The sequence below is a fragment of the Morus notabilis genome, unplaced genomic scaffold (assembly GCF_000414095.1).
Source record: "Morus notabilis unplaced genomic scaffold, ASM41409v2 Scaffold193, whole genome shotgun sequence".
In the NCBI taxonomy this organism is placed as follows: Eukaryota; Viridiplantae; Streptophyta; class Magnoliopsida; order Rosales; family Moraceae; genus Morus; species Morus notabilis.
Genome location: NW_010357324.1, coordinates 32,455 through 51,369, shown reverse-complemented (window position 1 = coordinate 51,369; position 18,915 = coordinate 32,455).

Below are 18,915 nucleotides of genomic sequence, written 5' to 3'. Positions count from 1 at the left end.
AACATAAAATTGTTTGGCTTCGATTTTATTTCAATAATTATTTGTGTGCCACCGTTTTTGTTTTTATTACCATACAAACTCATCCACGTTTCCCTTAAAGATCTATATGAAAGTTACTTTGTGCGGATGCATTCATTGACCATTGTAAAGAGTTCATTCATAGCTCTCACCAATTACATAAAAAACAAAAAAAGGAGTTTTTTCAAGTAATAATAATATTCGGTGTTGATGCCAAGAAATCATAAGAATCAAATCCCTATTTATTGCTTCTTCAACTACGATATAGACCAAATAATTACATTATTATTTTTTTGAGTAATTTTATTTTTAGATACCCAATAACAATATTGATGCTAAATAACATATTTTTCATGCATATCTAAATTTTTAAATTTTTCGTTTAATTTTAATATCTCCAATGATATCTAATTAATTATATCATGTTATGTTATTTATAAAATTTTAAATTATTTTTAACAACTTATTGTATGACGATGACATAAAATAACAAGTTAAATATGTATACCTCACACAAATCATTTATCTTTAAATTGCTTTATATATATTAATGTAACCTTAGAATAGCTTTTCCTTCTATTTGACCAATTGACAACTTTTTTGTTTGTTTTTTTTTTTTGTTTTTTGCTGGAATAACATTGACAACTTTTGCTTTGCAGTTTGCATGCATTTTGACTTTTGAGTGCTTCCAAGAAACCACAAATCAACCTGCGTACCCTGTGGGGACACCGTTGAATTTTAAACAACTTTCATGGTTTTGACTTTTTTGGCGTTTCCGAAATTTATTAGTTAAACTGTTGACCAACTTTCTATTTTCCTATAAATTATTTTAACCTCGTTCATTTCACTGATTTAATTTTAAAATTTAAATTTTATTATAGTAAAGAGCTATCAGAAATAATCACATCTAATTTTTTTACTACAGTGAAAAATTTTTACATAAAATTACATTTTAACTCAAATTAAAAACTAAAATCAGCGAACTAAACAGGCGTATTTTGACTTTGCTATAGCTACCTGGGATCTTGTCTCAGCCGTCGGATGAGTCTACGCTGATCAACGGCTAATGATGACCCCACAGTGTTGACAAAATTTATCTAGAATTAAATTGGTTTTGGAAAATGGACACGACGTAAACTTCTGTTGCTCCACACGTGTTGTTGAATATTATACGGCTTTCCAATTGGTACAGACAGCAACATAGGATTGCGACAAACATGAATAGTTAGACCTTCAATACCCTCCAAAATTGGAAACTTTCGTGCATACGACTTTTACGGATATTAAAATAGTTTTTAATAATTAAATTTATGCATATTTACATAAAAAAATTTACAGATATGACATAAAAATGTTTTTATTTTAATTTTAACCATTAAAAAATTAATTTAATAATTATAATACAGTTTTTATTGGTAGAATAAAATAGCCTTTTATACTATAAATGCATTATGCACCTTAAAAAATTTTGAAAATTCTAAAAAAAAAAAAAAAAACTAAAACAAAGGTTAGAAGGTATCGATAAATCTAGGCAGATTCAGTCAAACTAGGGTAGGATTTGTTTATTTATTAGTTTAGAGGCTCTCACTATCTCACATTACGTACAAATGTGAGAACATATTAATTGACCAAAAAAAAAAAAAAAAAACTAAAACAAAGGTTAGAAGGTATCGATAAATCTAGGCAGATTCAGTCAAACTAGGGTAGGATTTGTTTATTTATTAGTTTAGAGGCTCTCACTATCTCACATTACGTACAAATGTGAGAACATATTAATTGACCCTAATTATAAGTTATAATTTAAAGGCAGAGAAGTCTTACACGTATATAGAGGTTCTCAGTATCTCACATCATACACAAATGGCGGTTAACGATTGTAGACATTAGAAAAATATTGAAGTTCAATATACATAACAAACAATTTCTTTCAATTATATCAAATTTAAAAAGTACGTAGAACATATAAATTTTGTTACAGATTTAACAATTTAAAAGTAAAAAATTATCAATAGTCCGTTTTTACAAGAGAATGTCCCAATTAGGTAATAATACAGTTATAAGTTAGAGCTATATAAATGAAAAAAAAAATATGAAATAAAAATAATGTTGATTACAAAATTGTCTAAATATCCTTTTCCATTTTAAAAAACTATTTACAATTTCATTTCGTTATATTACTGTTTAGAATTATATGTATGATGACACAATCAGTACTAATTTCATTTCCATAAAGATTACAACTTTATAATATGATAAAATATGATTAAAAAATGACAACCTTTACGGTTAAATTTCTCAAAAAAAAAAAAAACTTACCTGTGGAACTCCCACTTTAACAGTTAGATTAATTTTTTAACCGTTTTATCTGTGCAGGTCCTTATTAAAATTTTACAACGAGCCACTCAGAAATGTTCCTACTATAGATCTGACTGTTGAAAAATTAATCTAATGATTAAAAGTGGGAGTTCCACCAATAGAAGTTTTTTTAAGTCTCACGGTAAAAAATGCCTAAAAAAATTCACAATGTGCATATACAATATCACAAGATTGCGACTTTATGATAATGTTCACCATCACAATCAACGAAATCAAATTATTAAAATTTTATGATAAAACGAATGGAACAAAAAAATTGTAACTTTATGTAATAAAATAAGATTAGAAATTTAAAAAGGTTGATAATGTTTATGTACAAAATGTAAATATATTATGGCGGTTATAATAAATTTAGCTATTAGACAATCTCTAATGTAAATATTAATGCCAATTATATATTTAGCATCAAAAAGTATGATATGATATACTATTTTTATTTTTGTTTCAATACATAATGTTATTTGAAATGCTAAATTTATTTTTTCCCATAATCATTAAACTTTGAAAGCTGTAAAAGTATATATTTTTTTTAACATAATTAAAAAATATAAAAGTTACAATAATTAGTGAAAAAAGTAAACATTTTAACCAATAATAAACAAATGTCAAATTTCTTATATATTATATTTGGTAAAAAATTTGCCACAAAATATAGCATATAAAAAATTTAGCACAACAAATAGCATTGCATTGAAGAGTATTTTTTTACACTCAAATATTAAATTTATAATTGACACATCAATTATAACATTGTGTTAGAGATGCTCTTATCGCGATAGTGATTAATATCCTAATCCTAACTATAATAAAAGAGTAGAAAAAAGCTCCCCGTTCATCCTTAGTCGTCAAATCCGCACCGTTCTGGTGCTTAGCGACTTAAATAAAATTAAAAAAAAAAAAAAAAAAACCTTTTCCTTTCTTTCTTTCTATCATGCTTTTTTTATATAAATTTTTTATCCTTTTTTTTTAACTCTGTTTGTTATAGTCTTGTATCCCTAACATCCTTTGAATCTTAATATTTTTTAACTCCATTAATTTCGTGCTTTACTTTTTTTCTTTTTTCTTTGTTAACTCTATTTATCTACCATTGTATTTACAAATGGTGCTTTACCCTTTTTCCTATTTTTTCTTTCTTCTTTTTAGTTTCAATGTGTACCGTAATCTTTTAACTTTCAATATTCTCTTAATGATTCCCTTTCTGTTCCTCTTTTATTTTCTCTTCATTTAAACTTTATCGCTCCTTTTCATAGATTTTTTAAACCTCTAATCTCAACTTTCTAACCATAATAATCTATTAAATTTGATTGATTATGACTAATATTACGGTTAGTTTCTTTCATTACTTATATGGTCAAATACTTGTCTGCGTGAGTGTGTCTCTATGCTTTTGGATTTTTCCAAAAACCAAAAACTAAATCAAAATTTTACTTGGTTAATAAAATATACAATTTTAACTACATAATTCATAAACCTATTATTTCCATAATGAATCTAACACAATATGTGAGAGTTTCAAATGATAAATTAATAATAAAAAAAACAAGTTTTGAGGAAAAAAAATGTATATGAAATAAAAAGTCAATATGTGTCACCAGTCCAAATCTTTGTATTTCTTTTTATATATCTATTTGTTTCTTTTACTATTTAATCCCTCATAATGTCATAACTTATTATACTTTACTCGAAGAGCCCGTTTGGTTAGAAGATTCGTTTTCTGATTCGAATCATGATTCATGGTTCGCTACAGTATTTTCTCTCACAAAAAACATATGTAAATTGAAAATAGTTCTAATCTATAAACTAAACGGGCTCTACCGTCTCTATACGAATTGTTTGGGCCTTTTTATTTTATTTTTTTTGAAAAGTTTGACTTGGTTTTGGAGCCGTTAGGCTTTTGACCTCCTTTGACTCTGTGAAAGCATGGGGATTTTGTCATTTAGCTAAGGGGAAGGTTTTCAGAATTGGGCCTTGGGCTTTTCTTTAGCTTACCAGGAGTAACAGAATAAGTCTTGGTTTATTTGAGTTACCAAATCGATCTTTGGGCTCATTTCTGTTTCACCTATCCATCTTTAGCCTAATGTGGGATTTAGATGCCGAATTACAACTCTATAATTATTAAAACGGAAATGGTAGAAAATAGGCCAATATAAAAAGTTTAAGGAAGTATATAGGTTAATTTTTAGTTATAAAAATTAATAGGTTATAACTTGTCAAGTTATGGTTCATAACCAGATAAGTTATGGACAAATTTGTCAAGTTATGATTAATAGCCAAACAAGTTATAGATAAAAACCATGATTTATGGACAATAACTTGTCAAGTTATGGTTCATAACCAGACAAGTTATGGATGAAAACAGTAATTTGGCCTATTTATTAACTAATGTAAACTATTAGCCTATTAATTTTAATTCATCTCAAGTCTTGGCCTATTTCCTTCTTTCTCCCTTAAAACGGAAATATGTGGTTTAAATTTAAGAAAATGCCTAATTGTATAATGATATTTAAATAACGTATTATGTAATTACATTATTGACCTTATAATGGTATATTAGTTTTTTTACGTAATTTAGATATTGCTCTACTTTTGTGAGACATTTACCTTTTTAAAAAATTCAAATCCTCAAAATAAAAGAATTGAGATATCATTAAATCATAAATTAATTAAATTACTCTTCACGATATACGAATATTTGTAAGTTTTAAAATTTAAACCATCAAACAGTTGGCATTAGTAAATTTAATTAACTAGATTCTAACTAATTAAGTCTAAAAAGAACTGATGTCAGTATTTAATATTTCAAATCTACCAAAATCTTTCTAGCTCATGTCATTAAAATATAAACAATATCATTATAAATACGATCAAAAGCAATATCAGTGTTGTTGTTTGTGATAAAAAATTGTTATAGCTCATGTCACTAAAATACAAGCAACATCATTTACCTTTCTATTTTCCTACAAATTATTTTAACCTCATTCATTTCACCGATTTAACTTTAGAATTTAAATTTTATTATAGTAAAGAGCTCTCAGAAACAATCACATCTAATTTTTTTTTACTATAGTGAAAAGTTTTCACATAAAATTACATCTCAACTCAAATTAAAAACTCAAATCAGCGAACTAAATGAACGGGGTATATTTTTACTTTGCTATAGCTACCTGGGATCTCGTCTCAGCCGTCGGATGAGTCTACGCTAATCCAACGGCTAATGATGACCCCACAGTGTTGACCTAATTTATCTAGAACTAAATTGGTTTTGGAAAATGGACATGACGTAAACTACTATAGCCCAACACGTTTTGTTGAATAGGATTGCGACAAACATGAATAGTTAGACCTTCAATACCATCCAAAATTGGAAACTTTCGTGTAGGACTTTTACGGATAGAAACTATTATTTTTAATCGTTAAAATAGTTTTTAATAATTAAATTTATGCAGATTTACATAAAAAAATTTACAGATGTGACATAAAAATGTTTTTATTTTAATTTTGATCATTAAAAAATTAATTTAATAATTATAATACAGTTTTTATCGGTAGAATAAAATAGCTTTTTATATCATAAATGCACCTTAAAAAATTTTGAAAATTAAAAAAAAAAAAAAAGCGTTGTTGTTTTTTGAAGAAAAACTAAAACAAAGTTTAGAAGCTATCGAAAAATCTAGGCAGATTCAGTCAAACTAGGGTAAGATTTGTTTATTTAGTCAAACTAGGCAGATTCACTATCTCACATTATATACAAATGTGGGAACATATTGACCCTAATTATAAGTTATAATTTAAAGGCAGAGAAGTCTTACACGTATATAGAGGTTCTCACTATCCCACATCATACACAAATGGCGGTTAACGATGGTAGATAATAGAAAAATATTGAAGGTCAATATATATAACAAACAATTTCTTTCAATTACATCATATTTAAAATATATGCAAAAAAACAGATAAATTTTGTTACAAATTTAACAGCTTAAAAAAAAAAAAAAACTATCAATAGTCCGTTTTTACAAGTACTGTAAGAGAAAGTCTCAATTAAGTAATGATTTTGTTATAACTTAGAGCTATATAAATGGAAAAAAAAAATATATGGAATAAGAATAGTGTTGATTACAAACTTGTCTAAATATCCTTTTCCATTTTAAAAAACTATTTACAATTTCATTTCGTTATATTACTGTTTATAATTATATGTATGATGACACAATCAATACTAATTTCATTTCCATAAAGATTATAACGTTATAATATGATCAAATATGATTAACAAAATGATAACTTTTACGGTTAAATCCCTAAAAAAAACTCATTTGGGGAACTCTCACTTTAACAGTTAGATTAATTTTTTAACAGTCATATCTATACAGGTCCTTATTAAAATTTTACAGCGCGCCACACAGAAAAATAAAAACGGAATCAATTCCAAACACGGCTAACATTTTTTTTTAAAGATAAAAACAAAGAATTTTGTACTGAACAAATTCCTAAAAGGAAAAGTTAATCTTAACTATATGTGTAAAAATTAAAAATTACTTTTTTAATTAGTTTTGCTTTTCTCTTAATTCCCGTAAAGATTTGTGTTAAGGTTTTCATTTTCTTAGAAAAAAGTTTTTGACCTTAATTCTGTGTCTCTCTAGATTTTATCTCTTCTATCTTGGTCTCACGTGTTTTTTTTTTTTTGTTTTTTTTTAAGTGTACTAGATAATGATGCATGGTGATTGGTGCACTATTATTTAATTTTGTCATTGTAGTACAATATTTCTCCATAGGGGTCAAAATTAAGCATGTTGTTCTTAGTTGGACACCTGATCTGTTAAGGATTCAGGAGTTGCTGCTGTTGCAGGGAGCTTGATGGAGGAGTAGTCTCCAAGTGGGAGACTATTAAGTTACTGACTAGTATAAACAACCTTGAGAGGAAGGGGGGCTTGTTTCTTGGGTTAAAAAATGAGAGGTTAGAGAAAGCATTGTGAGTCTAAGAGATGATATGATTTGTCTTGTAATTTTCTTTTTCATCATCATATGCAGTTGAAAGAGAGGTTAGAGAAAGCATCGTGAGTCTAAGGAGATGTTTGTTTTCTATATTTGTCTCTGATTCTAAATAATGATTTATGGTTCTGAATCATGATTCATAAATCTGAATCCATGAACCAAACGTCCACTAAGAGATGACACTGATTTGTCTTGTTATCTTCTTTTTCATCATCATAAATTGTTGATGTAGTTGAAAGTGGATGCACGTATTCTTATTTTGATGGTGAACCACTATGAATCGCGCGCGTGTGTGTGTTTTTTTTTAAAGATTTTCTTTTTCGATTTTATTGCTCTCATTAGTAAAGAATTAGACGTCTTATTCTTAATTAAGAAACTAACACTATGAACAGAAAGAGATGCATTACTAGTCATTCAGACCCAAAAACTATTTCAATTTTGCCACTCACTTGAAATATCTCTTGCAGGTTGACGATAAACACTATGGGGTTTACAATGTGAATATCTTTGGTGTTGGTAGAACGAGCAGTCCAACACTGATGGTGATGCTATAGTGTGTTTTTGTATATGTGTTTTGGGATTTTTTTTTTTTTTTAGTATACAATGATGAATTAAACATTTAACTCGTGATGTATAGCTTATTGTGATAATTATCTTTGGATATTATTGAATTTACTTTTTTTTTTCATTTGTGTTTCGTGATGAGTATGTTTTTAATATGAATTTGTGCTAATTTAGTAGTTTTCTTCAAATCATGTTATTGTTAATTTTTTTTTTTTGTATGTTATGGTGAATTTTATTTGGGATAAATTTGATGTATATTTCATATTTAATTTTTTGAGGTATAGGAACAATGTTGTAGGATCTCCTACAAGTTTAGGGCTGTCCATTTGGGTTAGGCCCAAGGTTCGACGCAGAACCTAGTTTTTGGCCCAAACCCTCGGCTTGATCTAGGTTGAGGTTCTTGGCCCAATGTCTAACACAGCTTTCTAACAAAAGTTTGGAGTTGGCCCAGCTTAATTTCAAGGTTCAACCTTGGGTGGTTTTGGGAGACATTCTGATGATTGTGAACTCAGATAAACTATTCTCCACTTCTGCCTGCTCTAGAGCAAGGAAGGCTATATTAATAGGAGACGATACAATTAGGTCATGTTTATTTCACCGATTCGAATTTAAAATTTAAGTTTTGTTACATTTAAAAGTCTCTCAGAAACAGTCACATCTAATTTTTTTGTTACAGTAAAAAGCTCTCACATAAAGTCACATCTAAACTCGAATTAAAAACTCGAATCAGCAAACTAAACGGATCCTTAATTTTGTGGCTGCTCTAGAGAGACAACTTTTAGGCTTTTGAGGGCAATTGCTATTCTCCATTCCCCTTCTAGTTTCAAGTTATTAGTGATTTCCAGGTAGCTCAAGAAACCAAAAAGGGAAGGTAGCGCAGGGAAACAAATGGTCCGTTTAGTTCATAAATTTGAACATAAAAGTACGTTTGAAGAAAAATTTAAAATTTTATAAGAGAAAATACATATAGCAAAAAAGTTTAATCAGTAGTTCAAATCTATGAACCAAAAGCATAACTAATTTTTCTTTACCTTAGGTCTTCCAAATATTAGAGAAACATTAGGAGGTGTTTGACTCTTAGGTCTAGGCAACTCCAGACTAATGGGACGTTTGGAATTAGGATTCGGGTCCTGATTCGAATCATTGTTTGTGACTCGCTACAGTATTTTCTTTTACAAAAAAAAACACGTAAATTAAATATAATTCTAATCTTATGATTCTAATCCATGAACCAACGTCTCGTCTCCATGCGAATTGCTTGGGCCTTTTTATTTTATTTTTTGAAAAGTTTGACTTGGTTTTGGAGCCGTTAGGCTTTTGACCTCCTTTGACTCTGTGAAAGCACGGGGATTTTGTCATTTAGCTAAGGGCAAGGTTTTCAGAATTGGGCCTTGGGCTTTTCTTTAGCTTACCAGGAGTAACAGAATAAGTCTTGGTTTATTTGAGTTACCAAATCGATCTTTGGGCTCGTTTCTGTTTCACCTATCCATCTCTAGCCTAATGGGTGATTTAGACGTACGGCCGAATTACAACTCTAGAATTAAAATGTGGCTTAAATTTAAGAATATGCCTAATTGTATGGTGATGTTTAAATAACGTATTATGTAATTATATTATTGACCTTAAAATAATATATTAGTTTTTTACGTAATTTAAATATTGGTCTATTTTTTTTTTCCATATTTTGTGGGATATCTACCTTTTTAAAAAATTCAAATCTTCAGAATAAAAAAATTGAGATATCATTAAATCACAAATTAATTAAATTACTCTTCACGATATACGAATATTTGTAAGTTTTAAAATTTAAACCATCAAACAGTTGGCTTTAATAAATTTAATTAGTTAGATTCTAGCTAATCAAGTCTAAAAAAAACTAATATCAGTATTTAATATTTCACATCTACCAAAATCTTTCTAGCTCATGTCATTAAAATATAAACAATATCATTATAAATACGATCAAAAGCAATATCAGTGTCGTTGTTCGTGATAAAAAATTGTTATAGCTCATGTCATTAAAATACAAACAATGTCATTATCAATACGATTAAAACAGTGCAAGTATTAGTATCCTTATCCCTAACAATGAATTGTTCTTGTCCATGTGATTAATGTACAAGTAATTTCATTATAAAAATGATCAAAAACTATATATGCAAAATCAACAAAGGAACATACAAAGAGCCATAAATATAACAAAAAATTTCGTAATACATGTACGCAAAACCATCTCATTAAATATAACAATTCACACTTAAATTAAAGGCACAAAGAGAAAACATATATCATTATATATACAAAACTAATTATCCATTAAAAAAAACTATAACAAGAGATAACAATATATATAATGAAACAATAACAAGACATGGCAATATATATGAGATATGATATATATGTAAATGCTAATTAAAGGAAAAAAATAAAAACCTTGTACGAATCTCAAGACTCAATTGCCTCTCAAAAAATACTGTAGGGAGCAATGTAATTGAAAAAACGTTAAAAGGTAGACGATAATTATTTAAATTTTAAAAATTTAAAAAGAATTCAGTGTAATCATGTTAAGAGGAATTCAAAATTTTAGTTAGTTATAAATTATGAGGAATTCTAACTAGTTAGATGAATTAGTTAGATATTTTTTAACAATTCAATTATGAGGAAAATATGGAAGTTAGTTATAAATAAAAATACAACAAAATCAATTGATGGGGTATTTTTAAGGTGCCAAGAAATATAATTAAAAAAATTCAGCCATATAAGTAATATCCACATTTTAATTCAACTCTATAAAAAGGTCATATCATGTAATTTTTACTAGCGTAATTAATTAGAAAGCCCCAAGTGGGATAAAAAAACACCAATTTGATGCTAAAAATAACTACTCGTAGTCCTCCAATTCAAAACTCAATTCTCACCAACAAAAAGTAATAATCTGCTTTCTTAATTTCTTTTGACCTTTTCTAACGTTTCTTGTTTAGTTCAAACATTACCTATAGTTGGACTATGAGTCAATATTTAACAACATGACTTATTGACTCTTATCAATATTTTTCTAGAAGTAAGAAAGATTCGAGGGAAAAAAAAATAAAAAAAATTGAATTCCTCTTATATTGTTTTCACACCCAAATACACACACGCACATATATATATATATATATATATGTTATCTTATTTGTCTCCCAATAAATATATAAACAAATAGATACATGCAGATATAGCTACATAAAGAGTTAAAGGTCAGTTGGTCGCAGTGCCCGAGAGTTCCCAATAAGTTAAACTAATAATTATAATTATTATTTGAGCCAAAAAAGATAATTATAATTATTATTAATAAATGAAGACAGATCATTGCTGCTACCGCGGATCACTGTGAATTGCCTAACTCATGTGCATGCACGAGTACACTGGCGTGGAGTAAGGATTTTATATTTAATCTTCAATTTTGTACACAAATTTAAAAAATATTTCAAATAATTATAGTTTTTTAATTTTTCCCATTTAATTTGAATCTAATAGACGTTAACTTGTAAATTTATTTCCATAAAAAAAGAAAAACTTGTGCAAAGCCAATTAAATAAAAGTTTCTAAATTATCTTGAAAAATGCAAAATAAAAAACTAAAAGTATTACAGAGAGGAGAAGTGAAGAAGAGATGGAAAGAAATCTTTCTTATTCATATGAATAATGATATACAACAGGTTTTATATATACTAACTAGTTTGCTAGTAAGTTGTTTATATGTAGCTTGTTGAGCAAGTTGTATATATGTACATAACAGTCTAACTATAAAACTCCCCCTGGACTGTAAATATTCTTAATAGCCATCTTGAATTGCAAAGGAAAAAACAAGTTTAAAGGTAAAGCTTTGGTAAAAACATCTGCTAGTTGATGTTGAGATCGAACATGCATTAACTTGATAAGGCTTTTAGTTACTTTGTTTTGAACAAAATGACAATCGATCTTGATGTATTTAGTACGCTCATGGAAAATAGGATTAGAGACAATGTGTATAGCAGCCTGATTATCACAAAAAAGTAAAGCTGGAGTTGATAGGCGGAAGTGGAAATCCTGCAATAATTTTCGTAACCAAATTAACTCACTAGTAGTTGCAGCCAAAGCTCGATATTCTGCCTCAGCAGTGCAGCGAGCAATAATGGATTGTTTCTTAGCCTTCCAAGATATCAAAGAATCACTAAGAAACACACATAATCCTGTTACTGATTTCCTTGAATCCGTGCACGAAGCCCAATCAACATCTGAGAACGCACGTAGTTCCATAAAGGATGATGAGGCGAAGAACAAACCTTGGCCAGGACAGGATTTAAGATACCTAAGAAGATGATGTGCCGCTTGAAGATGAGGAACCCGAGGCTGAGACAAAAATTGGCTAAGCCTATGAACGACAAATGTGATATCAATAAACGTAAGGTAACGCAGACGACCAATGAGACGCCTATATTTAGAAGCATCAAAAGGAGATCCCCATCAGACGAATTGAGAAAAAGTTTAGGGTCCATAGGAACAGAAGCATGTTTAGAAGCCAAGAACCCTGTATCTTCAAGCAATTGTAAAGTATAGTGTCATTGAGAGAGAACAATGCTTGTGGAAGAATGAGCGATTTCCAAACCAAAGAAATACTTTAAGGTTCCCAAATCCTTCAGCTTAAATTGACTATGGAGAAAGGATTTTAAGGCAATAATGATTTCAAGGGAGGGACTAGTGATGACAATATCATCCATATAGACTAACAAAGCTACAAAGGAAGAACCCGAACCTTTGGTGAAAAGAGAATAATCATTTTTGGATTGAGTAAATCTGAAGCTAACAATGGATTGAGAAATCTTAGAATACCATTGCCAAGAAGCATGTTTCAAGCCATAGATGGATTTATGCAGTTTGCACACTAGCCTGCCTACAGAATGAGAACACTCCCCTTTACGAGTATATCCGAGAGGAAGGTCCATGTAGACTTCTTAAAAAAAATCCCCATTAAGGAAGATGCTATTGACATCCATTTGAACGAGGTGCCAATTATGACTAGAAGCCAAAGCAAGCAAAACTTTCATCGTAACCAATTTTGCTACAGGAGAAAAAGTATCAATGAAGTCGACCCCCTCTTGTTGAGTATAGCCTTTAGCCACTAACTGGGCTTTATAATGCTCAATAGAACCATTAGATATGTGTTTGATCTTATACACCCATTTACAGCCAATAGAGGGCTTCCCTGGTGGTAAACAGACAACAGACCAGGTATGGTTGAGTTTCATGGCATCTAATTCAGCCTTCATGGCGTCACACCAATGCTGAAAATGGGCTGCCTGGTGATAAAATTGAGGTTCAAATTGAGAACAAACAACCATGATGAAGGCTTTGTGAGAGGAGGAAAGAGATGCATAGGACATGTAGTTTGATAAAGGATACAATGTGTTGGGTTAATGTTTAGTAGTGTGAGCAAAAAAATTGCAGTGGAAATCCCTCAAATAGGAAGGGACTCTGGTGGCTCTAGAAGACCGTCGAAGGGAAACACCGGATGTGAAAATATCAGGTTGGGTTGGTTGTAGAGATGGAATAGGAAAATTGCTGGTTGAGACATCAAATGCTGGAGATGGCATGACTAAATTAGAAAATAGATCAACCAAATCTTCTGTGGCATTGACAGAGTGAAAAGGGAAAATATGCTCGTGAAACACAACATCACGGGAAATGAAAATAATATCAAAAAGTTTATAACCCTTTATACGAATTGGATAACCAAGAAAAACACAAACTTGGGCCCGGGGATCAAACTTGGTGCGCTGAACAAACAATGTTGAGGCAAATGCAAAACAACCAAACACCCTCACTTGAGAATAATCTATCACTTTCTTGTGAAGAAGTTCAAATGAAGTCTTGTTACCAAGTAGAGGGGATGGGGTTCTGTTAATCAAGAAGGCAGTAGTAAAAACACATTCGCTCCAAAATTGAATTGGAACCCAGGATTGGAAAAATAAGTCACGAGCAACATTTAATAGATGTTGATGCTTCCGTTCAACCATAGAAATTTGTTGTGGTGTGTCTACACAAGAATAATGATGCAAAACACCTTTCTCATGAAAAAACTCAGTGAAAGCCAACTCACGATCATTGTCAGACCTAAAATTCTTAATTTTGCTATTAAACTGAGTAGATACCAGGTTAAAAAACTTAAAAATAGCAACACATTAGATTTTTATTTGAGCAAGAAAACTCAACTAAAGCGAGTACAGTCATCAACAATGGTGAAAAAGTACCTATAACCAAATTGAGCACTCTTATGATAAGGACCCTAAATCTCACAATGGATCAAATCAAAAGGAGAAGAGGACATATGATTATGGGAAACAAAAGGCAACATTTGTGTTTAGCCAATGGAAAAATGTAACAAATGTCATCATTAGTACACTTTGAAACATCACAATGCAAATAAGATTTCAGAACAACCAATTGTTTAAAAGATAAATGCCCAGTCTATTATGCCAAGTATGAGCTGAAACATTATTGACATGAGTAAAGACAAATTTGGTCCCCAAAGAAGTTGTCATAACATCTGTCTGTACAGCCTTTGTACACAGAACATATAAACTAGGGGTGACAATTCGTGTTAACGGGTCGCGTTCGTGTCATTTTGAACCCCTCAGTTGACACGAATATGTCTGACACGAACACGACCCGTTTATTAATCGTGTCAAAATTTAAAACCTAAACACGACCTGTTTATTAGCGGGTTGACACGACATGACACGATTTATCCGTTTATTAAACAGGTCGTAAACGTGTCGTGTCAACCCGTTGATTACCTGCCAACACGTTTACGAAACAGGTCGTAAACGTGTCATGTCAACCCGTTAATTACCTGTCAACACGTTTATGACATAGTTACTATCAACACGTTTAAACCTATTTCAGAACCTAGTTTAGAACCTATTTCTGAACATGTTTCTCAACCTATTTAACATGATGTAGAGACATTACATAATATAAGTTCAAAATTAAAACAAACACATGAAAGGCTCCCACAAATTAAAAAATAAACACATAAAAGTCTCACAATTTAGAAAATAAACATACATGATTAATAATTAAACATTGAAATAATTTGTTGCAGTGGGGGGACTCCAAGTGCATCATTACGTTCAGGAGAAGTTGATCCCTGTGAGAAAGGCTCCTCTTCTTTCAATGAAAAGTTGAAGATATCTTGTGTAAGATCCTCCACCTCTTCATTGAAATCTACACAAAAACAAATATTTATAGATACAAGTTAGTTCAAAATCAATATAGGAAATGTACATAATTTAAGTAAGTTTGAAACTACCTTTGTCTCCATATAACCAATCTCTGGTACAAACAAGTGCTTCAACTGTCTTCGGTTTAAGTGAGCTACGAAATGAATCAAGAACTCTACCACCAACACTAAATGTAGCTTCAGAAGCAACTGTAGAAACAGGGACAACCAATATATCACAAGCCATAGAAGCTAGTGCTGGATATCGAAATTGGTTTGATTTCTAAAAAGAAAGGATATAAAGCTCCGCGGTCCTAGCCAATCTTGGCTCAACCAAATAAAGGTCAAGCTCTGATTTCTGTGATGCGGTAGTAGACTCAACTGAAGACATCTCATCAAATTCCTACAAAATGAGAAGGAGATAGTATAAGAATACACAATCAGACATAAGCATAGAACATCCGCATTACTAATAAATAGAGAAATTACCTTGAATATAACATCCACATCATCATTTCCTTCTTTTTCCATCATAAAAGATTCAAAAGCATTGGTCTTTTGGCTAGTTGAATCCTTCTTTTTTTCTTGTACTTGTCAAAAATAGAGTACAACTTACTTCTCATTGATATGCATTCAAGACAATCATCTCCATAAAGCTTTTTGTAACTGAACTCAACAAGCCCAAGCTTAAAACGATGATCTAGAACACATGCTATAGCCAAAGTAAGGTGGAATTGAAACCAATACTTTTGAAACTTGCCCCACATTGCTGTTGCCATATACTTTAAGTACTTATCATCACCTTCTGAATATTGTTTCAACAAGAAGCAACAATGCCAAATGGAAGGGAAGTACAAGTTGGTAGTGGGATACTTTGTTCCAGAAAATTTAAGAGTTACATTATAGAACAACTTCAAAAAAATTTTAATCTTTTCAACTTTGTCCTACTCGGCACTAGAAGGACAGTGCTTGTAGTTTGAATCACTCAACTCTAAATGTTGAAATACACGGCGATAGTAAAGAGCACTTTCAAGCATAAGATATGTCGAGTTCCACCTAGTTGGTACATCTTGACACAACCCTTTCTTATCACCAATTGCAACTAACTTCACACAATCTAAGAACTTTTGCTTCCTCACTTGGGATCCCTTGACATATTTGACACTATCACGGATCTTAACAATTGAATCATCAATCTGCTTCAAACCCTCTTACACAACTAAATTTAGTATGTGTGCACAACATCGCACGTGAAATAGATCGCCATTATGTACAAGAACCCCTTTCACAACTAGTTGCTCTCTTAACATGTCAACAGAAACACCATTCGCAGAAGCATTATCCAATGTCACACTAAACACCTTGTTCTCAATTCCCCAGTTACTCAAAAAAGCATAAAGCTTTTCAGACAAAGCAACACCACTATGTGGAGGTGGCATAAAACTAAAGTTTAACACTCTTTTCTGCAAGTTCCAATTCTTATCTATGAAATGCACAGTGAGACAAACATATCCATCACTAGTCAAAGAACTCCATGCATCAGAAGTAAAGCTAATTCTACCTGGGGTAGTCTCTAACATCAATTTAATTCGAAGCTTTTCCTTCTTGTAAAACTTTAAAGCGTTAGCCTTTGCAGTATTTCTAGAGACCAATTGAATTTGAGGGTGCAAGTACTGAAATATAGACCTTATTCCTGCATATTCAACAAAACTAAAAGGTAGACCATGCATGATTATAGCTGCTACAACCAACTCATGAAATTTTTCGGGATCATACTTACCTCCACCAAGTGTCACTACACCAGCTTCTTGGGCAATAAGCATTTGCCCTATATCATGGTAGGAGGTTTTCAGACAATTCACAAGATGCGTTTCAGATTATCAATTCCGTACTTGTTGTCCACGAGGTACACAGAGTTACAATGTTTGCACTTGACCTTCAATTTCTTGTCCGGACCCAAAGGAAGATGAACAAAGTGACTCCAAACTTTTGAGGTCAGCTTCCTTTTTCTTTTCTGGAGTTTAGCGCCTTGAGTTTCGGTATTAAAACTCGATCTATCAATCTTTTCAACCTCAACATCCACACTTTGAGACTCAATTGACTCAAGATTAATTGCTATTGTGTTAAATTAATCTACACAAAGCAACATTAATGCATATCAATGAAGGAAAAAGAAACAAACGCAACATTAATCCAAAAGGATCTAGAACACATGCTATTAATGTTAAAACGAGAATTTCAGTTCCTTTTGGTTTTCCAATGTAAGCAACATTAATACAACATTAATGTAAGCAACATTAACACAACATTAATCTGTACCATACACACACACACAACAAAGCACAGGAGGACATTACAAGAAAATAGAAAATATTCGGTTCTAACATGTGCCAATAACTCGAAGCACATGAGGACATTATCTGCGATCAATGTTAGAAGCCTGATTTCTATAAATGCTTTTACCATTTCAGATCATATAATACCAATTAGAAAAGATCACAGATTCGGTCTTAGATCATATAATACCAATTAAAAAAGAATTTACCATTTCAGCATTAATACAGCAAATGCTTCATCATCAGGACTACGATCACGTTTTCAAGAATGCTTCAAATAACCACAAATATCCATAACACATCACAACAAAGCGGGTTTCAAGAACAACAACAATGAGGAGTACATAAATTCATCAAGGATGATACAGATCAAGCAAAAACAACTGTTTCCGAAGAAGAAATTCATCAAGGATGGTACAGATCAAGCAAAAACAAATTCATCAAGGATGTTCCCCTTTCCCCTGCCTCCCCAAGGTCGAATCAAAGTATGTACAGAAACAAGAAATAAAAATGGAGGCGAAATACTTGTTTCGGTTTCTGAAGAAGAACAAGCAAAAACAACTATTCTGATTTTTGAATCCGAAATACCTAAAATCCAAGACGAGAAAAGAAAAGTTATGGAAAAGAAAAAAAAGTAAGTAAACTGAACGAATGGGGAAGAAATGAACGAACGGGGATGGGTTTTACTGTGACCCTGTTTGCTTGCAGCGGAGAAACAAGCGGCGAGTGGAGAGGAACGGTGGTGAGTGGAGAGGAACAGTGGCGAGTGGAGAGAAAAGAAGAAAAAGAGAAAGAAGAAGAAATGAGAAGCGGCAGTGGTCTAGTGGACTGAGATCAGGCGGTGGTCCAAGGAACAGGACTGAGAAGCGGCGGAGAGGAGAGTTGATAGAGAGTGGAGAAGAGAAGAAGGGTTTTGCTGCCTCTCCTTCGAATGTGGGTGGCTGGGGAGATAAAAATTAGGCTAGGGTTAGAAGATGAATAATATATTAATATTGAAACATTTTTATTTTTTAACTTAGGTAATAAACGGGTTGTATAATCGTGTTATCAAAATATGACACGTTTAATAAACGGGTTATCGCATGTCAATTCTGGGTTGGCGGGTCAACCTGAAAATGATACGTTATTTAATCGTGTTACACGGGTTCGACCTGATTTTGACCCGAACCTATTTATGATAAATCTAAACCCACTAATTTCGTGCGAGTTTCGAGTCGTGTCACTACCCAGATTGTCAGCCCTAATATAAACCTTCATGTTGATCACCCCTGCCAATCATCTTCCTGTTGTGTTGATCCTGAATTATGAAGTGATCAAGAAAGAAACTAACGGTGAGCAGAGAATCAATAGCAAGAGCACTAACAGAAAGCAGATTGAAGTGGAA